The sequence below is a fragment of the Cydia strobilella genome, chromosome Z, assembly GCF_947568885.1.
Source record: "Cydia strobilella chromosome Z, ilCydStro3.1, whole genome shotgun sequence".
Taxonomy (NCBI): domain Eukaryota; kingdom Metazoa; phylum Arthropoda; class Insecta; order Lepidoptera; family Tortricidae; genus Cydia; species Cydia strobilella.
In genome coordinates this window covers 745,288-764,932 of record NC_086068.1, presented here as the reverse complement: position 1 = coordinate 764,932, position 19,645 = coordinate 745,288, and the positions used below count along the sequence as shown (strand labels likewise).

Sequence of the window (19,645 nt, the reverse complement as noted above, 5' to 3'; positions counted from 1 at the left end):
CTGCGGGCCAAAGCGACTCATATTATTGCGGGGAAGCCACTCCTTCTTCTTCTTCCTCAGGCCTTATCCCATTTTTATTTGGGGTCGACTCTCCTAATCAATTTTCTCCAGTTGTATCTGTTCCGGGTCGTCGTTGGGTCTATATTCTTATTCTCTAGGTCTTTCTTAACTACGGACATCCATGTAAGTCGGGGTCGTCCACTCTTTCTCGGCTTTTCCACACACTCTAGCACCTTCCTAGTCATGTGGTCCTCCGGCCTTCTCATGACATGACCATACCATCGGAGTCGTGTTTCCGTTAGCTTGTCCTGTATGGGTCTTATTTTGAACGAGCCTCTGATGTAACGGTTTGGCACTTTGTCCACAGAATAACTAATAGTACTACCGTACAGAAAATTCACTCCTTCACAAAAGCCAGATTTAGGTATAAAATTATACCTACACTCGCCGCCTGCAAGCAAAATTGAAACTAATAACCGCGCACGAACCGTGAATCTTCTTTGCGCGCCGCAGTTTTATGACCGAGCTGCGAGTGTCGGCATGGGGTTGTCACTTGACAAGTTTTTGTACCTATACCTACTGATTTATTATTTTTAAGATAAATATGTAGGAATTACAAACGTTGATTCTGTAAACATAAATTTTTTAGCCGGAGATAGTATGTCTGATTCTCACGGAAGTAGGTATGCCACAGAAGTACTTATTCCTTTGAAAATATGTCGGTCAATATAGTCCGGAATTTAAAAAAAAAAATGTTTTTTCTGCTTCCTTGATCTTCCGTTTATTCAGACATCCGTAAACAGAACATTATCTTTTATACAGATTAGATCACGATTTAGGTTTCGAAGCCATTGCGTATTTTCAATTTTGCGCGAGCGCCACGTGACACGACTATCGTGCGAGCCGAGCGGCAGCCCACTGCCATATACCTGCCCGGGCGGTGCGCCGGCCAAATATACCTAAACTACGCAGTGACACCTTTGTCCATGAGTGTCACTCCAGCAGACCTTTGGCCAAGCCACTCCTGCCTCTATAATTTTTTCAATATAGGTACTTCGTTTTTTTTATTAGAAAAAGGGTAAACATTCTTGACATGTTTTTTTTTATTGAAAAACGCTTTTATAAAAATACTAGAAAAACGATTACATCTATAAAACCAAATGAATGTAAATATTTATACACGCTATACGATTGCTACATACTTATATTACTTACTTGCTTTTGCCCGCGACTTCGTCTGCGTGGACTTAGTAACCCCAGCTAGAGTAAGAATAGCGCCTGGAGAAAATCTTATAGCAATTATTCAATTTGAGCATATTATGCACACAAATTAGCAGACACTTCATTAATTATCTCAATTCCACCCCGCTTTTTACATTCTTAAGAGATTATTTTCGGGATAAAAACTATCCTATGTCCTTCTCAGGGACTCAACCTATCTCTATGCCAAATTTTATCTAAATCGATTCAGCGGTTTAAGCGTGAAGAGGGAACACACAGACAGACAGACAGACTTCCGCATTTATAATATAGTATGGATATGGATTTACTGTCTTATTTTTCAAAAGTGTTTTTCAATGAAAAGACATGTCAAGATTGTTTTCCTTTTTTCTAATTAACAAAAACGATGCACAGTTAAAGTGGCAATCGAAGAGGGAAATGTAAAAAAGTTGCAGGTTAGTTTTCTAGTAGAAGCTTTTCTAGTTTTAGGACTAAAATTAGTTTACATTTTATAAAAAAAAAAAGATAATAAAAATTTCTATGTAACCAAGCCTTTAACCAGTCAGTAGCTAACCATAATAACTTCTTACCAATCACCTTAGTTAAATGGTATTCCTATAAACCTAATATTAACTTCTAACCTTACAGCAGGAGCATACTACAGGGCTTAAAAAATATCTTTATTTCGGAACGTTCAAAATTCCATACAATATTGTTAGTACCATCGTTATAGCTATGTTAAATCATACACCTTTTTTCAAGCAGTAGAAGGTTAGAACTTGAAACGAGCCTATACGATACCGGCAATTTAATGTATTAATGTATGATGTTTACAGGAAAGTCGCATAGTAACCTTAACTCATACTAAAAATGATCTATGACCCATTAACGTTTTTTAAAACGCCGCGTTTTTCCACACTTTCCAGTCCAACCCGTTTATCTCTCAACCCGTATGTGTACAGAATAATATATTGTATCAAACAGGATTGCAGCAAAAAGCGACCATCTCATATAAGGGCGTGCTCGTTTTTGCTCAGGTACCATTACCACGTCATGAAATTAATATCAATTGCGGGCTCGCCATGTACGGGCCAGAAAAACGCATGTGTCATCTGGTATGCATGGGCTGCGCATTTCTGGCGGTTTCTAATTAATTCCGTTTTTATGTCATACTTATTGTATTAGTATATGTACCTACATACATTATTATGTATGTACAGTCGCCATCAGATATATCGGAGCGCCCGAGGTGCTCAAAATGTCTGAACACGCACTCTAACGCCTTGACAATAGAGGCGTGTTCAGATATTTGTGAGCACCTCGGGCGCTCCGATATATCTGATGGCGACTGTACACGCATTGAACTGTAGAAATATTAATATTAATAATAGTAACCCATAAAATTTCAAAAACATTTGTAGGTATAGAAACTAAATGGGTAAATCCATCTGGACTGGTATTTAAATCCCAGGACCTCCTGGGATCACTATACCGACTAGACTAGGATCAAAGATAGATATAACTCCGTAATAGATAGATACAGTCTAAGGAAAAAACGTGCCTCGAAAATCAAGAAAATTTGATTCTCGTTTAGAGGGCGCTACTAGCTTTGGCCTACTGTCGTATAGATGGCGTTGACGGTTTCGTTTGTTATTTATAATTTTAACGCATATCAGTGAAAGAACATGGGTCAAAATCATATAAAAATAATTAATGCAAGTAAAAAAATCATTTATCCATATTTAAATACATTTTAACGTATTTTTATAAATCTTCATTTTTAGTTTTAAAGTGTGTCGACAGATGGCAGTGAATTTACTGGGGTTACAAAATTTACTATGACAGTACCGCTCTAGTATCAGTTACTCTATGCTGGTATTTAAATCCCTCCTGGGGTCACTATACCGACTAGACTAGGACCATTGGCCTGACACTCTTTGATAGAGAAAGATAGTCTTATTGCGATTTCTATAAGAGGAAAGAGAAAATAGTGCCATGCTTTGTCCTCATCACCGACCGGGTGGCATCATAGGTAAGCGAAGGCGAAATACCGAAATTTATAAGTGAAAGAGAAAAAATCCTATGCTGCCCAAATTTTATATGAATATTTTTTCTCTTACCCCAGGTCGCTCGGTGGCGCGTCTATAACTACTTTATACTATGTCTATGACTAGAATCAATAGGAGGCCGTCAAAACTAAATTAACAAATCATGCTTACATGATGAGGCCGGTAGCTTTGCATAAAGGTTAAAACTAATCCTTAATTTAGTCCTCTCTGTCAGTAAAAACAAAGATAGATATAACTCCGTAATAGATGGATAAAGTCTAAGGAATAAACGTGCCTCGAAAATCACGAAAATTTGATTTTCGATCAGATGGCGCCAATAGCTTTGGCCTACTCTCGTATAGAGGGCGTTGACGGTTTCGTTTGTTATTTATAATTTTAACGCATATCAGTGAAAGAACATGGGTCAAAATCATATAAAAATAATTAATGCAAATAAAAAAATCATTTATCCATATTTAAATACATTTTAACGTATTTTTATAAATCTTCATTTTTAGTTTTAAAGTATGTCGATAGATGGCAGTGAAACAAAATTGACTATGACAGTACCGCTCTATCTTATTATATCCTCTTTGGTAAAAAATAACATGTATCCACCCTCCGGTCAGATTACAAAGGGCGGTGGATCAAAGGACTCGGGTTCGAATCGCGACGAGGCACATTTGGTGTCCTATTTTGGTAAAAGGGTGGTTCTATAATAATGATACACTATCTATTAATAATTTCAAGGGCTTTTGGTAGTTAGAAACTCGACATCCCGATTTAGGGCTGGGTTTTGATTTTACTAATTGACTCCGTGTTTGTGCCATTTTTTATCGATTTTTATCTGTTAGAATTTGATATAAAATTTGGTGGATAAGGAGTTCATAAAGACGAAGTTGCAAGTCTTCTTCTTCTTCTTCGTCGTTCCCTCATGACTGAGTATCGTGACCAAGAACTATATCCCTCCATTTAACGCGATCTGCTGCCTGGAACTCTGCATGGAACCACATGCTTGTCTAATGGAATCCGACCATCTTGCCGGGGCTCTTCCTCTAGCGCGCTTGCCTTCAACTTGCCCCAGTATGATGTCACGTTCGAGGCTGTGGTGCGGCGATCGCATTATGTGCCCAAAGAATCTGAGAGCCCTCTCCTGGCAGATTGTTGAGAGTCGTTTGGTGATTTTTAGTTCTCTCGGAATGGTTATGAACAACCATTGTATTTTACAAAGATGTTAAAAGTCTAATTAAGTACAAAAATGGACCCTACTAGGGTGTAGCAGTTTACATTATAATTATTCTTACCCAGTAGGTAGTGGTGAATAATTGAATATTGGCTTATAACTACAAAAGGCTTATATTGACCGGGATATAGACCGTGATTACCTTTTGTATTATTTGTGAGCTCCCGATATTTCGACGCAGTTACATGCATCATGTTCACGGGTGACTGAAGATAGCGGGTGGGTGTCAAAGTTGTGTAGACAGCGCTCTGTCTACCCTCATTCTTGCGCGTCGGCTGCGTTCACTTTCAACGTTACCAACGGTCGCATTCACACTTGTTGGTCCGGTCGCGTTCACAATCGTTGGTCTGTCCAAACACACTACACTCACGGTGTCACTACGCGTGTTTGATTCGGATATCACTGGTTTTTTACACAAACAAATCACAGGATTCCACACATTTGACAGTTTAAACCCATCTTCACGATTGAAATTTTTGTATTTGTGTATTTCAACGGCTTCTCTTACCAATCTTGGTATATAGTGGCGTTCTGTCGAAATGACCTTGGGACTATGCAACTCGATCCAGTGATTTGTACCCGACTCAAGGAGCAATAGCTGACTTGCGAACGTCATTGTTCTTGACCGCAGCAATGTGTTCTTTAATTCTGCAGGCAATAGTGCGTTTGGTCTGCCCAAGTGTGAATGCGACCGTTGGTAACGTTGAAAGTGAACGCAGCCGACGCGCAAGAATGAGGGTAGACAGAGCGCTGTCTACACAACTTTGACACCCACCCGCTATCTTCAGTCACCCGTGAACACGATGCATGTAACTGCGTCGAAATATCGGGAGCTCACAAATAATACAAAAGGTAATCACGGTCTATATCCTGGTCAATATGAGTCTAGTGAAACTAACCGTGAATCATTCAAAACTCTAACTACAAAAGGAATACAATCTTAACATTTTTCATTATTATATAAGTATAATATTGCACTGATCACTTATATATACACAATCGAGGCTAAGGTTGGTCTTGGAAGTAATCCTGCAAGGAATATGGACATAACTGTAATAAGTAGGCCTTTAGTTTTTTTTACAAAAGTTGTGTGTTTTTTTTTTCGTTTGAAATATGTTGAGGAATTTGAATAGTATTTGATAAAATAATTATAACCCAGACATTTATTTATATTTTATTTATTTTTATTTTATTCATTTTAGGGATAACAAACAACTATTTATACAATATAATGTTACATTTAGTAGTACCAAAGATAGATATAACTCCGTAATAGATGGATACAGTCTAAGGAAAAAACGTGCCTCGAAAATCAAGAAAATTTGATTCTCGTTCAGAGGGCACTACTAGCTTTGGCTTACTGTCGTATAGATGGCGTTGACGGTTCCGTTTGTTATTTAACAATTTTAACGCATATCAGTGAAAGAACATGGGCCAAAATCATAAAAATAATTAATGCAAATAAAAAAAATCATTTATCCATATTTAAATACATTTTATCGTAGTTTTATAAATCTTCATTTTTAGTTTTAAAGTGTGTCGACAGATGGCAGTGAATTTACTGGGGTTACAAAATTTACTATGACAGTACCGCTCTAGTATAAGTTACTCTATGATAGTACAGTTAAAATTGACATATGCATAGCCAACGACATTATCCACAAATTAAAATATTACTTCTGATAAAAACCTCGGACAATAACAAACTTTACAGCCCTCCGCTAAAAAACGTAAAAACACATCAATTTACCACACTTACCAATTATCCCGAGTTAGCACCACGCGGGTAACAGACAATTTATAGAACAGAAAACTCTTTGTGCAGCGCAGGCGCAGGTGCGTAATACACTTATTTACCTACTGTTGAAAAGGGTCATTCCAGAAAAAAGTCGGGCACGAGACGCTATTTTTTTTTTTTTTTTTTTTTTACCACGTCGGTGGCAATCAAGCATACGGCCCGCCTGATGGTAAGCAGTTACCGTAGCCTATGAACGCCTGCAACACCGGAGATATTACACGCGCGTTGCCGACCCTTTAAAAACCTGTACACTCCTTTTTTGAAGAACCCCATACTGTAGCCCCTCGGGAAAACCTCGGCAGGGAGCTCATTCCACAGCCGAAGCGTCCGCGGGAGGAAATTCCTCTTAAACCGCACAGTACGCGACCATTTAGGTGCTAGGGTGTGAGGATGAACGCTATTTTTAACACTTCCGATAAAGGCTAAGAAACCGATATTTAGTATTGATAACATTTACATGTCTAGTCACTTTTTTCGAAAAATGAGATTTTCATCTCAAAATGTAGAGCTCCTAATGAACTATTAGTTATATCTATTGCTACCACTGTATAATATATGTAACACAACTTTTTTTTTAGTTAAAAAAAGACCAGCCCGCGCAGCATGGTTTCCCCTATCACTAAGTCTGTCACTTTCGCACTCACATACTTGTTAGAACGTGACAGGCATGGTGATAAGCGTACCGTGCTAAGACTTCTGGTCACGGTATTACCATACATTTTGACATGGTTCCAAATTTTAAAACCGCGATTACTCAAAATGTTACTAAAGTGACTAGACATGTTCTGACTTCTTTCCGTGTATCCTTCATTTATGTCAAAAACCGGTCAAGTGCGAGTCGGACTCGCGCACCGAGGGTTCCGTACTTTTTAGTATTTGTTGTTATAGCGGCAACAGAAATACATCATCTGTGAAAATTTCAACTGTCTAGCTATCACGGCTGATGAGATACAGCCTGGTGACAGACGGACAGACGGACAGCGGAGTCTTAGTAATAGGGTCCCGTTTTTACCTTTTGGGTACGGAAGCCTAAAAACTAGTTTTTAGTAGATACTGAGGGGCTACCCGAGTTTTCATCGATTTTTGACAATTGGAATAGTATCCCCTACTTTTGCACTACCTACAGATTATGGATGGTATAGAAAGGATCGCAATCTCTTATGGCAGAATTGTTGTAAAAGTGACCGCGTTAAGCTTTAAATAATAGTTCCTAATCTCTCCGGTGGCGCTAGTTAGACTCTGGGACATGAATATAACATGAACCATATAAGGCAACAAATAACCCGACCAAATTACGTAGGTTGTTTTTGGTAGTATTTCGGTGTATGGTGGCGCCGCCTAATTACTGTTTTTTGATGGACACTTTTCATACATAGAGATTTGGCTCCTTTATACAGTCTCCATGCTACAGATATTAATATTCTATAAAACAAACGGATATCAGTTCTTCAATATTTTTATCACCATTTTTGTCTACCAGATTTTGAAGGTGATGAATACTTATTTAAACGATTTTTTTAAACGTCTAAAAAACGCTTTTTTCGTATCTCGATTGCTGTGAAAGATCTTACATATACGAAATCTAAATATTTGGGTTCGTCTTTGACGTCTCTAAAAATTTGTCTAAGGTTTTAATTTTAAACTAATTAACACAAAAGTTATGACCAGAAAACCAGTTTTTTGGCCTAAAATTGTTTAACTTTGATGCCGAAAACAATGAACTTTGAAGTAAATATGGGATAATATATTGCTTAAAGCCATTGCTGTTAATATGCTACTAGCTTTTGACCGGTAGAGTAAGTATAGCGCCTGGATAATGTGTAATAGCAATAATTCAATTTGAGCATAAGCTTAATTAAGGCCGTTCCATCGGTTTGCCGCTGTCTTTGTCACATTTCGCAAGAAAGAACGGGAAAGAACATACGCGCCAAGTGTCAATTTTGATCGAATTTTGTCGGTTTTTATTTATTTTAAAAACGTTACCTTACAATATCGAAATTCTAAAGCTATGAAATTACTATTTACGTTAAGATTGTTTTTTCTTCTTTTTTTGTTTATAGTATCACATAATAAATAACCGAGTAAAGTAGGATTAAAAGTCCGAGTTAGAGGTTACTTTGGGAATTAATTGTATCGAGCGAAGTGTCATAATTCGTATATCGGAAGCTATGTTGTTAAAGATAATATAGTCAAGAACTACATATATTTTTCCCACGTCTACGAATATCAACGCCTCTTAGAAAAACATGATCATATAAGGAGATTTTTCGCCTTCTGGCTCAGGAAGCCGCCTTAACAGGCAATTCATTAACTCTCTCAATTCCACCCCCTTTTCACTCTATTAAGGGATGATTTCCTACATAAAACTATCCTATGTCCTTCCCCGTGACTCAAACTCTCTGTCAAATTCTGTTCAGGGGCTTAAGCGTGAAGAGGTAACAGACAGACAGACAGACACACTTTCGCATTTAAAATATTACTAGCTTTTGCCCGCGACTTCGTCTGCGTGGAGTTAGTAATTTGAGTAGCTTAATTATTTTTCACCTCAGCAGCTCGAACAAGCCTACTTTCGTACACAATGTAACAACACACACAATGTAGCTTTTTAATTTAGTGAAGGCCATGAACTTCATACTACGGTACGGTACGGTACGGTACGGTCTCGTATCGTATCTTATCGTATCGTATCGTATCGTATCGTATCTTATCGTATCGTACATATTATAATACTTTTTTTTTCTGTTTATTCTGTGTAATCTGAAATACATTTTAACCTTTAATATGTTCTCACTACTGAGGTGAAAAATTATGTGTGCAACACGAGAGCAAAGTTATTTTACATCTCGTGTTTTTGAGTCCCTCGCTACGCTCAAGATTCTACCTTAGAATCTTTCGCTTTCTCGGGACTCGAAATAAACACTCGCAAGAAAAACCAACTTTCCTCTCTTGTCGCACAAATAACTATTTTATCCAATCAGCTTTTTATCGATTTCCCACACAAACTTCCACCCCCCTTTTCACCCCCTTAAAGGATGAAACTACCCTATGTCTTTCCCCGGGACTCAAACTATCTTGGTTCTAAATCGGTTCATCGGTTTAAGTGTGTAGAGGTAACAGACAGACAGGCACACTTTCGCATCTATAATAATAGTAATGGATATACCTATAGTATGGATTTACGTGAATGAACAATGTAAACGGAATGCAAAAAAAGGAACCTTCATTCCAATTAAGTAGAAAATAGGAACCTCTTTCTTGATGAATAATATCGTAACATAATCTGAATTCCATCTGAATTTTTTTATTTTATTTTTTTATTATATGGCCCACTGTATATTTAATAAATCAACAATCAACAATTATACCTCCTAACAGTTGCATTTACAAAATTATATATCACTGTGGCTTTAGCTGAGGCAAAGATAGATATAACTCCGTAATAGATGGATACAGTCTAAAGAAAAAACGTGCCACGAAAATCAAGAATATTTGGTTCTCGTTCAGAGGGCGCTACTAGCTTTGGCCTACTGTCGTATAGATGGCGTTGACGGTTTCGTTTGTTATTTAACAAATTTAACGCATATCAGTGAAAGAACATGGGTCAAAATCATAAAAATAATTAATGCAATTAAAAAAAAAACACTTATCCATAGTTAAATACATTTTATCGTATTTTTATAAATCTTCATTTTTAGTTTTAAAGTGTGTCGACAGATGGCAGTGAATTTACTGGGGTTACAAAATTTACTATGACGGTACCGCTCTGGTATAAGTTACTCTATGGCTGAGGTGTGGATTTTAGACAAGTGGATTTAGCTATGTCGGTATATTTTCTCACAAAACAAAGGAATGATTTGCAAAATCGCACATGGTATATAATACGTGTCGTTAGAATTTAAACCGTAATGTAAAAGAACACGGTTGATTTTCGTTGTCTAAGGTTGAACAAAAGGTGCTGCGAATTTAAGATGGGGCCTAAAATAACAGTCGCTTTGGAAGTCAAAGGCGGCTCTTGAGAGCGGAGTCGTGCGCGACCGCAACGTTCTTGGTGGGTTCTTTCTGTAGTTTCTGTACGCGTGGCTCCAAAACTTTATTGGAGTTTTAATTAAGGCGGTTCCCTGAGCCAGAAGGCGAAAAATCTCCTTATATGATCATGTTTTTCTAAGAGGCGTTGATATTCGTAGACGTGGAAACAATATATGTAGTTCTTGTCTATATTATTTTTAATATCATAGCTTCCGATACACGAATAATGACACTTCGCTCGATACAATTAATTTCCAAAGTAACCTCTTACTCGGACTTTTAACCCAACTTTACTCGGTTATTTATTATGTGATAATATAAACAAAAAAAGAAGAAAAAAACAATCTTAACTTAAATAGTAATTTTATAGCTTCGAATTTCGATATTGTAAGGTTTTTAAAATAAATAAAAATTGACAAAATTCGATCAAAATGGACACTTGGCGCGCATGCTCTTTCCCGTTCTTTCTTGCGAAATGTGACAGAGACAGCGGCAAACCGATGGAACGGCCTTAATACGTTACCTTAGGTATTAACAAGTCATAGTGGGCCGAATTTAATTTTGTAGTTTTTTTTGTATGAATTCAATCAAATGTGGTTTATATATATTATTATACACAGTGTAGTTTTACTGTATGCCCTACAAAACCTTCATCTATACCAAAGACAATATTTTTTCTTTTTTTTTTCTTTTTTTTTAAATAAGGGTACTTATTGTCGGTTGTCAATAAGGCGCTATTTCCATATAGCTTCAAGTCGAAATCAACCTTATCGACAAGCGACAATGTGGTACCTTTTGGTTGAAAACGTGACATATAACTCCGTAAGTAAAGTGTTTTATATAAATATTGTATATAAAGATACTGATTTTGATACTGGTTTATTCCGCCGATAATGAGAAGCTTTACAAACCAAATTTTATCAAATTAGCTCCATGCATGAATTTATTTTTATTTTTGGATTCATAATTTATATCGTTGGAACACCAAAAGTGATAAAAATACTTTTGTAAACCTTAACATTATTTTATTAAAAAATATTTAAAATGTTGAAAATTTTTGAGCGGTTGAAACGCTCATAATTTTTGGCGCGAATTCGACAGAGCGTGATGACGTCACACGTTGGGCGGCCCAACTGACGTTTGCTACTAATGACACTAATCTGTCGAACGCGTGACGTCACGTGGCGTTTCGAGCGTTTCACTCACTAGCTTTTCGCGGGCAAATTTTTGTACTTTTTATTTATAATTTTAAGTAATTAAATGGTAATTTAAAAACGGAAATGCATTTGTAACATGATATAACGGTAACAAACATCCGAATAAAACATTTTTCGTTCAAATATAAACTTCATGCATGAGGCTAATTCAAATAGAAAACCAAATAAAAGTAGGCCCTAACTGTAATGACAGCGGTACCCTAAAAAACCGGCCAAGTGCGAGTCGGACTCGCGCACTAAGGGTTCCGTACCATTACGCAAATAACGGCATAATAATCACGTTTGTTGTATGGGATTGTATGGGTGAAAATTTCAACTGTCTAGCTATCACGGTTTATGAGATACAGCCTGGTGACAGACGGACAGCGGAGTCTCAGTAATAGGGTTTACCCTTTGGGTACGGAACCCTAAAAAAGGTCCAATCTCAATAGACCAATAAACTTGAAGCCCGACTTCTCGGAACGATTCTCACGGCCTTTCATTTCGATAGACTCAAATCTAACATATAAAATAAAAACATATTAACTACATATAAAACTCTTGGGCGGGTACGACATTTTCAAACTAACACTAAATTTATGACATCGCAGAAGCGTAATGTAATAAAAGAGTTTGTGGAACAGTTACATAATACGTTTTTGTTACGCCCTTGGGTTGTAAATGCTTGATTGTAGGTTAGCATTGTAAAATCATATAATATGTTTTACAATGGCTTAAAGTATTTTTTTAATTCGGTTCGAAATTGTTTTACAATTGTGTTAGGTGTGATTAATTTATACAGAGATAGATATAACTCCGTAATAGATGGATACAGTCTAAGGAAAAAACGTGCCTCGAAAATCAAGAAAATTTGATTCTCGTTCAGAGGGCGCTACTAACTTTGGCTTACTGTCGTATAGATGGCGTTGACGGTTCCGTTTGTTATTTAACAATTTTAACGCATATCAGTGAAAGAACATGGGTCAAAATCATAAAATTTATTAATGCAAATAAAAAAAATCATTTATCCATATTTAAATACATTTTATCGTATTTTTATAAATATTTATTTTTAGTTTTAAAGTGTGTCGACAGATGGCAGTGAATTTACTGGGGTTACAAAATTTACTATGACAGTACCGCTCTACACGCATTTTTGAGTTTTTATATCTTTTCCGAGCAAAGCTCGGTCTCCCAGATATTATGCTTGGAATGGATAATGATCATTGCTATAAACTACCCTATGGCCTACCCCGAGTCTCAAACTGTCTCTATGCCAAATTTTATTGCGGTTTAAGCGTGAAAAGGTAACAGACAGACATACATACAGATATCATTACGTCCACCCGAGTTATGTTAACGTTTTACAACTGAGCGTTTTTTTTACTCAAACCATCTCATGAGAAGCTGGGGTCTTATCTCCACATCAAGACAGATCATGACATGGCTATTACCTGTGTCGGTTTTATGAGTAAAGTCGAATCGGCCCCCAGTACGATACTACACGTAAGACGTACCGAAGTATTGTTTTTTTTTATGAAATAGGAGGCAAACGAGCAGACGGATCACCTGATGGTAAGCGATTACCACCGCCCATGGACACCCGCAACACCAGAGGGGTTGTAAGTGCGTTGCCGGCCTTTAAGATGTGAATACGCTCTTTTCTTGAAGGTTTTATTAGTTTTATTACTTATGTAAACGGAATCGTTGAAATTGGACGTTCCTTTTACTGCGCAACGTCACGGCGACCCTTTTTGAACTGATTTTATTACGTTGCGGTAAGTACAGATAGCAAAAGTATATAGTGCGACATAAAATAGGAGAAAATTAATGAGGGCGCCACTTCCTACGTAACTGTGTATGGAAAGTAAAATGCTTTTAAACATGGCAACAATAGGAGGTATTACTGCAATGTTCTGTCACCAGAGTGCAGCGCTAGCCCGTTTAGTGCAATATTATTATTAATTCTGACATTATCAAATTTTCTTGATCTCCGAGGCAGGTTTTCTTCCTTAGACTTTATCAAAAAAACGTGCCTGTAATCAAGAACGGACTTATAAAGGTATTTAATCAATAAAGCCGCTAAACCGGGCCAGGCCCGGGCCGAGGCGTCCGACATGTCATTTTCTATGACGGCTGATCGGTGATCAAATGGTGCTTTCCATAGAGAAGCGTCGGAAGCTCCGGCCCGGCCCCGGTCCGGTCTAGCGTGCGTCCTTAAGTCTCTATGATAAATAATAGGTATATTAAATTTGGAGACGTATAAGGTCCCCAATGTCAGAGAAAATACTAATACTAATAAGATCTAGAGGTGTAAACGTTCTCCAAGCATCAAAATGAAATTTATATGAAATAGTGTTTCGCGTAAGATCTATTGACAAATAACGAGTACACAGATTTTTGCAAATCAAACATAAAAAACCGGCCAAGTGCGAGTCGGATTTCCTACGTTCCATACCATTACGGAAGAAAACAGCAAAAAAATCAAGTTTGTTGTATGGGAGCCTCATTTAAAAATTTATATTATTCTGTTTTTAGTATTTTTTGTCATAGCGGCATCAGAAATACATCATCTGTGAAAATTTCAACTGTCTAGCTGTCACGGTTCATGAGATACAGCCTGGTGACAGACAGACAGACGGACATACGGGCAGACGGACGGACAGACGGACAGCGGAGTCTTAGTAATAGGGTCCCGTTTTTACCCTTTGTGTACGGAACCCTAAAAAACTAAAATAAAACTTTTTTTTCTGTACCTGCCAACCCTACCGTTCTAAATTTTATGAGAACCCTAAATAACCGGCCCTAGGTTTTAGATCAGCGTCCTAGGACCGCGACGTAATTTATCCTATAATTTATGTCCGCAATTCACTTTATTCTCTGATTGGCCTGTAAAAGACCCGGTTCTTTATAAAGGACACCTGTACTATATAGAGGACAAAATTGACAGGCAATTTTCCGTTCACGAAAGTTAAACCCGCACCCTCGTGTTCTACCTCTCTTTATTAGGGTTCCGTACCCAGGGTAAAAACGGCACCCTATTGCTAAGACTCCGCTGTCCGTCTGTCTGCCTGTCACCAGGCTGTCTCATGAACCGTGATAGCTAGACAGTTGAAATTTCCACAGATGACGTATTTCTGTTGCCGCTATAACAACAAACCCTTGGTGCGCGAGTCCGACTCGCACTTGGCCGGTTTTATATTTATCAACTGCATAAATAACCATTTATGCACAATTCAAAAATAAAAATTCACTGTCTATGTTACGAATCTTTAGGGTAGAGGTAAAGCAATAAATGTGGTATTTTCTATAAAAAGGGACCTTATTGTCGATGTCGCTTACGCTTACGCCATTAATAACGATGCTCCGATATAAATACAATGCCGCGCGACGCTGTGCGGCGTAAGCGCCATCGACAATAAGGTCCCTGTTTCACAGAAAATGCCCCAACTATGTCTTATTGCTGGACAGGAATAGATACGTAAACATTATATTTCTATAAAAATTGTAACTAAATATTAAATGTATTAAATCACATTTAAAATCGGGTCTGTCGCGAATTTATTTCGTTACCTTTATTTATCTCTGTTTTGACATTTTGCTGGGACGTCAGTTAGCCGCGACCACGACCAGTGAAACCTGCCGGGCTAGCACATGATTGGCGCGAGAGTATCTCGCCGCGACATAGACTACCCGTCCCCCTTTCATTCATACAGTTAGTAAAAGACGGGTAGTCTATCTCGCGGCGAGATACTGTCGCGCCAATCATGTGCTCGGCCTACTGTGTCGAAACGTCGGTAAATAAAGGTAACAAAATAAATTCGCAATAGACCCGATTGTAAATGTGATTTAATATGTGGTATTTTCTATAAAAAGGGACCTTATTGTCGATGGCGCTTACGCCATTATAAACGATGCTCCGATATAAATACAATGCCGAGCGACGCTGTGTGGCGTAAGCGCCATCGACAATAAGGTCCCATTTTATAGAAAATACAACATATAGTTGTATACTGCTGTAATATAAGCTTATTGTAGTGTTTTTTTTCTGCGGCAATAAATGACTTTTTTTTGTCTTACTAATATATTTTCAAATTATCCTTAGAGATGTATAGGGTCTCCAATAAACTACAGTGGTACCTCGTTAACTCAAACCTCGATAAGACGAAATCCTTCCCTTCCCTTAACATCCTGAAACCTCCGTAACCCGAAATTCACCAATGATTCCCTTCACGGCTATCCAGTACAAATTTTACCCTTATAACTCGAAAACTGGAATTTGACCTCTATAACTTGAAATAATACACGTGTTCTTTTGTCACCTTTATATCTCAGAATTATTAACAACAAATCTCTGTAACTCGAAAATAATAAAAACGTACTTAAAATGTATGTATTAATTATAGTTAACGCTATCTCTACTGAGCTCGTTCACTTCCCTGTACTAACAATGGCATTCTGTTAAACAAAAGCCATTATTTCTTTTGTGTGAGCGCGTGGCCTTTGTGCCTGAGCGCGTGGCCATTGTGTGTGACCCTCAGGCACAAAAAGGCCACGCGCTCACACAAAAGAAATAATGGCTTTTGTTTAACAGATTGCCATTGTTAGTATAGGTAAGTGAACGAGCTCAGTAGAGATAGCGTTAACTATACCTCTCTAATACGAATTTTTCATTCATTTTACCTCTTTAAATCGAAACCTCTGACGAATAAAAACCTATAAGAACCTATATTATATTTAAAGCTCGCGTTTTATACACATATTCACTCACATTTATAGACGGGTCTATCTCCTCGAAGGTTAGCTGGAAGAGATCCCTTATAGGGATAAGTTCGTCTTTGTACTTCCATTACTGTAATTTATTTTTGTAAACCTGTGTTGTGTACAATAAAGTGATTACTACTCCTACTACTACTACTCCTATAAAAACCTCTCTCCCTCTACAATATATCTAAATCTCGTCAACACGAACTTTTGGCGTTTCCCTTCAGATTCGTGCTATCGAGGTTTTACTGTATTATCAAAGTATCCTTAGAGATGTATAGAGTCTCCACTTGAGACTATACATCTCCAGGACTCTCCAGGACTTGAACTATGATGTACGAAGGGCGCGAATGTGACGCCAGCGTGTGATGTGACGTCACTCGGCTAAACACACTGGATCCAAGATCCAATAGTTATGCAAATGCGCGTGCGCATAATGAAACCGGCCGTTAGTCAGCCCGCGCCGTAACTCACAAGCTAAGAGAAATTGGACTGGGGACAGGGGTGGCGTAGAGACAAGCAAATTCATATAAATCAAAATCAGGTAAATATAAAAAGTTTGGTTTAACGATTTTTTATTTTTATTATTTACTTTTTTTTAATCCATATCCCTACTTAATATTATAAATGTGAAAGTCTGTCTGTCTGTCTGTCTTTCTGTCTGTCTGTCTGTGTGTTCCCTCTTCACGCTTAAACCGCTGAATCGATTTAGATGAAATTTGGCATAGAGATAGGTTGAGTCCCTGAGAGGGACATAGGATAGTTTTTATTCCGAAAATCATCCCTTAAGAAAGTAAAAAGCGGGGTGGAATTTAGATAATTAATGAAGTGTCTGCTAATTTGTGTGCATAATATGCTCAAATTGAATAATTGCTATAAGACTTTCTCCAGGCGCTATTCTTACTCTAGCTGGGGTTACTAAGTCCACGCAGACGAAGTCGCGGGCAAAAGCTAGTAGCCTATATTGTGTCCCACTGGTGGGCAAAGGTCTCCCCTGTCTTCCGCCATTCGTCACGGCTTTGTGCATGCTCCCTCCAGTCGCGACAAAAAGAGGCCAGGTCGTCTCACGATCTCCTTTTTGGCCTGCCTCTGCCTCGGGTGATCTGTGGTGCCCATTCGGTCGCTATTTTGGCCCATCTGTCCGTGTGCATCCTACAGATGTCCCCCCCAAACCCACTTGAGCTTGGCGGCCTTCACACCCACATCCGCGATACCAGTTTTGGAGCGCAGCTCTGTGTTCTTTATCCAATCGGTTCACGGACTCCCAGTATGCTACACTCCATTTACTTAATGAGCAAATATCGTATGTTTAAATCAGTGATATATACACACACACAACATTACAACGCATATTTAACATTACATTAAATAATATTAGCCACGAAATGGTACCTCAGCATGGTGTTAGCCTGGATTATCGCGGGTATAGCCCCGATTTTCGAAGTAAACGGTAATAATTGCTTCATCAGATATCTGCAGAAAATATCTGGACATCGGCGATCGCGCTCGGGTTTGTGACTTTGTGCCGCCATTTTGAAAATCTGCAAAATGTTCTAATTAGCGACACAGTGGATACAACACAGCAGTGTTGTATATTTTGTGTATTTTACCGCTGTTTGCATACAATGTCGTGTTAATGATAGGTATTATATCTCTATGTTTGTAAGTATCTATCAATATTAAGAGGGCCCGGCCCTCTGTCGCTGCAGCATTTTCCATTCCAGCCTATTCTGGGCTTTCTTTTCCACCTCCTGGTATGAATGGCTACAGCACCATTCTTCTATCCGTGTCATGTATGATATTCTAGGTCTCCCTCTTTCTCTTCCTTTCTCAATTCTACCCTCCAGTATAATTTTGTTTAGCCCTTCGTGTCGGAGTACCTATGTGACCTATACATTAAGCTCTACGTTTTTCAATGGCGTGCATTATTTGTCTTTTCTCTTTTGCCTTCTCTAGAACTTCATGGTTGGTGCGCTTTTTTGTCCAGCTGATTTTGAGCATCCTACGCCAACACCACATTTCGAATGCTTCCAGACGACGGCGGTCAGTAAGTATCAGGTATGACATTCAAAAGAGCGTCTCCACTCATCCCGCTGTGAGCTAATCTCACACCTCCGCCGAACACAAAATTAATAACATGTTGATTTTTAATTTTTGTTCTTCATACACTTATTATTATTTAAACTGCCCGGGCGTTATTTATTACTATTTATATAACATATGTTGATCATTTTTCAATGTTTCCAAGCAATTAACACTTCATTTCTGTGTTAAATGCTGTTTTGTTTGTGGACGATAAATTGTTTCCCGCGAATCTGGTTAGGAGTTACGGCTGGATTTGATATTTGTCTTGCAGGCGTTTGTCAGTTTTGCATTGAGCGGTGCCGCGGGGGGCATTCGTTAATTTCAAGTTTGGATGTCAGATGTGCCTTGAAATAATGGAAAGTTTGAACACATATTAAATCACATACACCACCACCACCACCAGTGACACCACCAGCGACCACGACCAGTGATACGTGTGTCGTAACGTCGGTAAATAAAGGTAACAAAATAAATTCGCGATAGACCCGATTGTAAATGTGATTTAATAGGTTAGTAAATATATTTTTACCTTTTTTATTGTGGGACGTACATTATTACAATCTATAAATTGTAAATACAGATATCAATCACAGTGAAAAAATCAACGATGATCAACTCTGGTCAAAGTGGGACTCGAACCCACATCCTTAGATTGCCGGTCCATTATCAAAAACCTTAAATCTTAAAAAACCGGACAAGTGCGAGTCGGACTTGCCCACTGAGGGTTCCGTACTTTTTAGTATTTGTTGTAGCGGCAACAGAAATACATCATCTGTGAAAATTTCAACTGTCTAGCTATCACGGTTTATGAGATACATCCTGGTGACAGACAGACGGACAGACGGAGTCTTAAGTAATAGGGTCCCGTTTTTACCCTTTGGGTACGGAACCCTAAAAAATGCCGATGTCGCTATTAACGTTGTTCACAGTTGCAATGACAAAATTCGCGTTGATTGGCAGATGGTCAGCTGGCGGAATTGGTAACGCATTGGACCGACAATCCAAGGACGTGGGTTCGAGTCCCACGTTGACCAGAGTTGATTGATCATCGTTGATTTTTTCATTGTGATTGACATCTGTATTTACAATTTATGGAAAGTTAGTATTTTAAACCTTCCTTCTTCATGTCAATTCTCGTCATACAATAAGCAAACCCAAAATATCCAGTGATTGAACGTATAGTGTAGAAAATGGGGCATTTTCTATGAAAAGGGACCTTATTGTTGATGGCGCTTACGCCGCACAGCGTCGCGCGGTATTGTAT

General features: G+C 38.2%; 1 non-coding gene across 1 annotated transcript; it reads left to right on the top strand.

The window, feature by feature from the left end:
- The first annotated feature begins 19,343 nt into the window (after positions 1 to 19,343).
- On the top strand, positions 19,344 to 19,415 carry Trnav-gac (transfer RNA valine (anticodon GAC)). Its single transcript has one exon. It is a non-coding gene; the product is annotated as a tRNA-Val (tRNA).
- Positions 19,416 to 19,645: the final 230 nt, after the last annotated feature.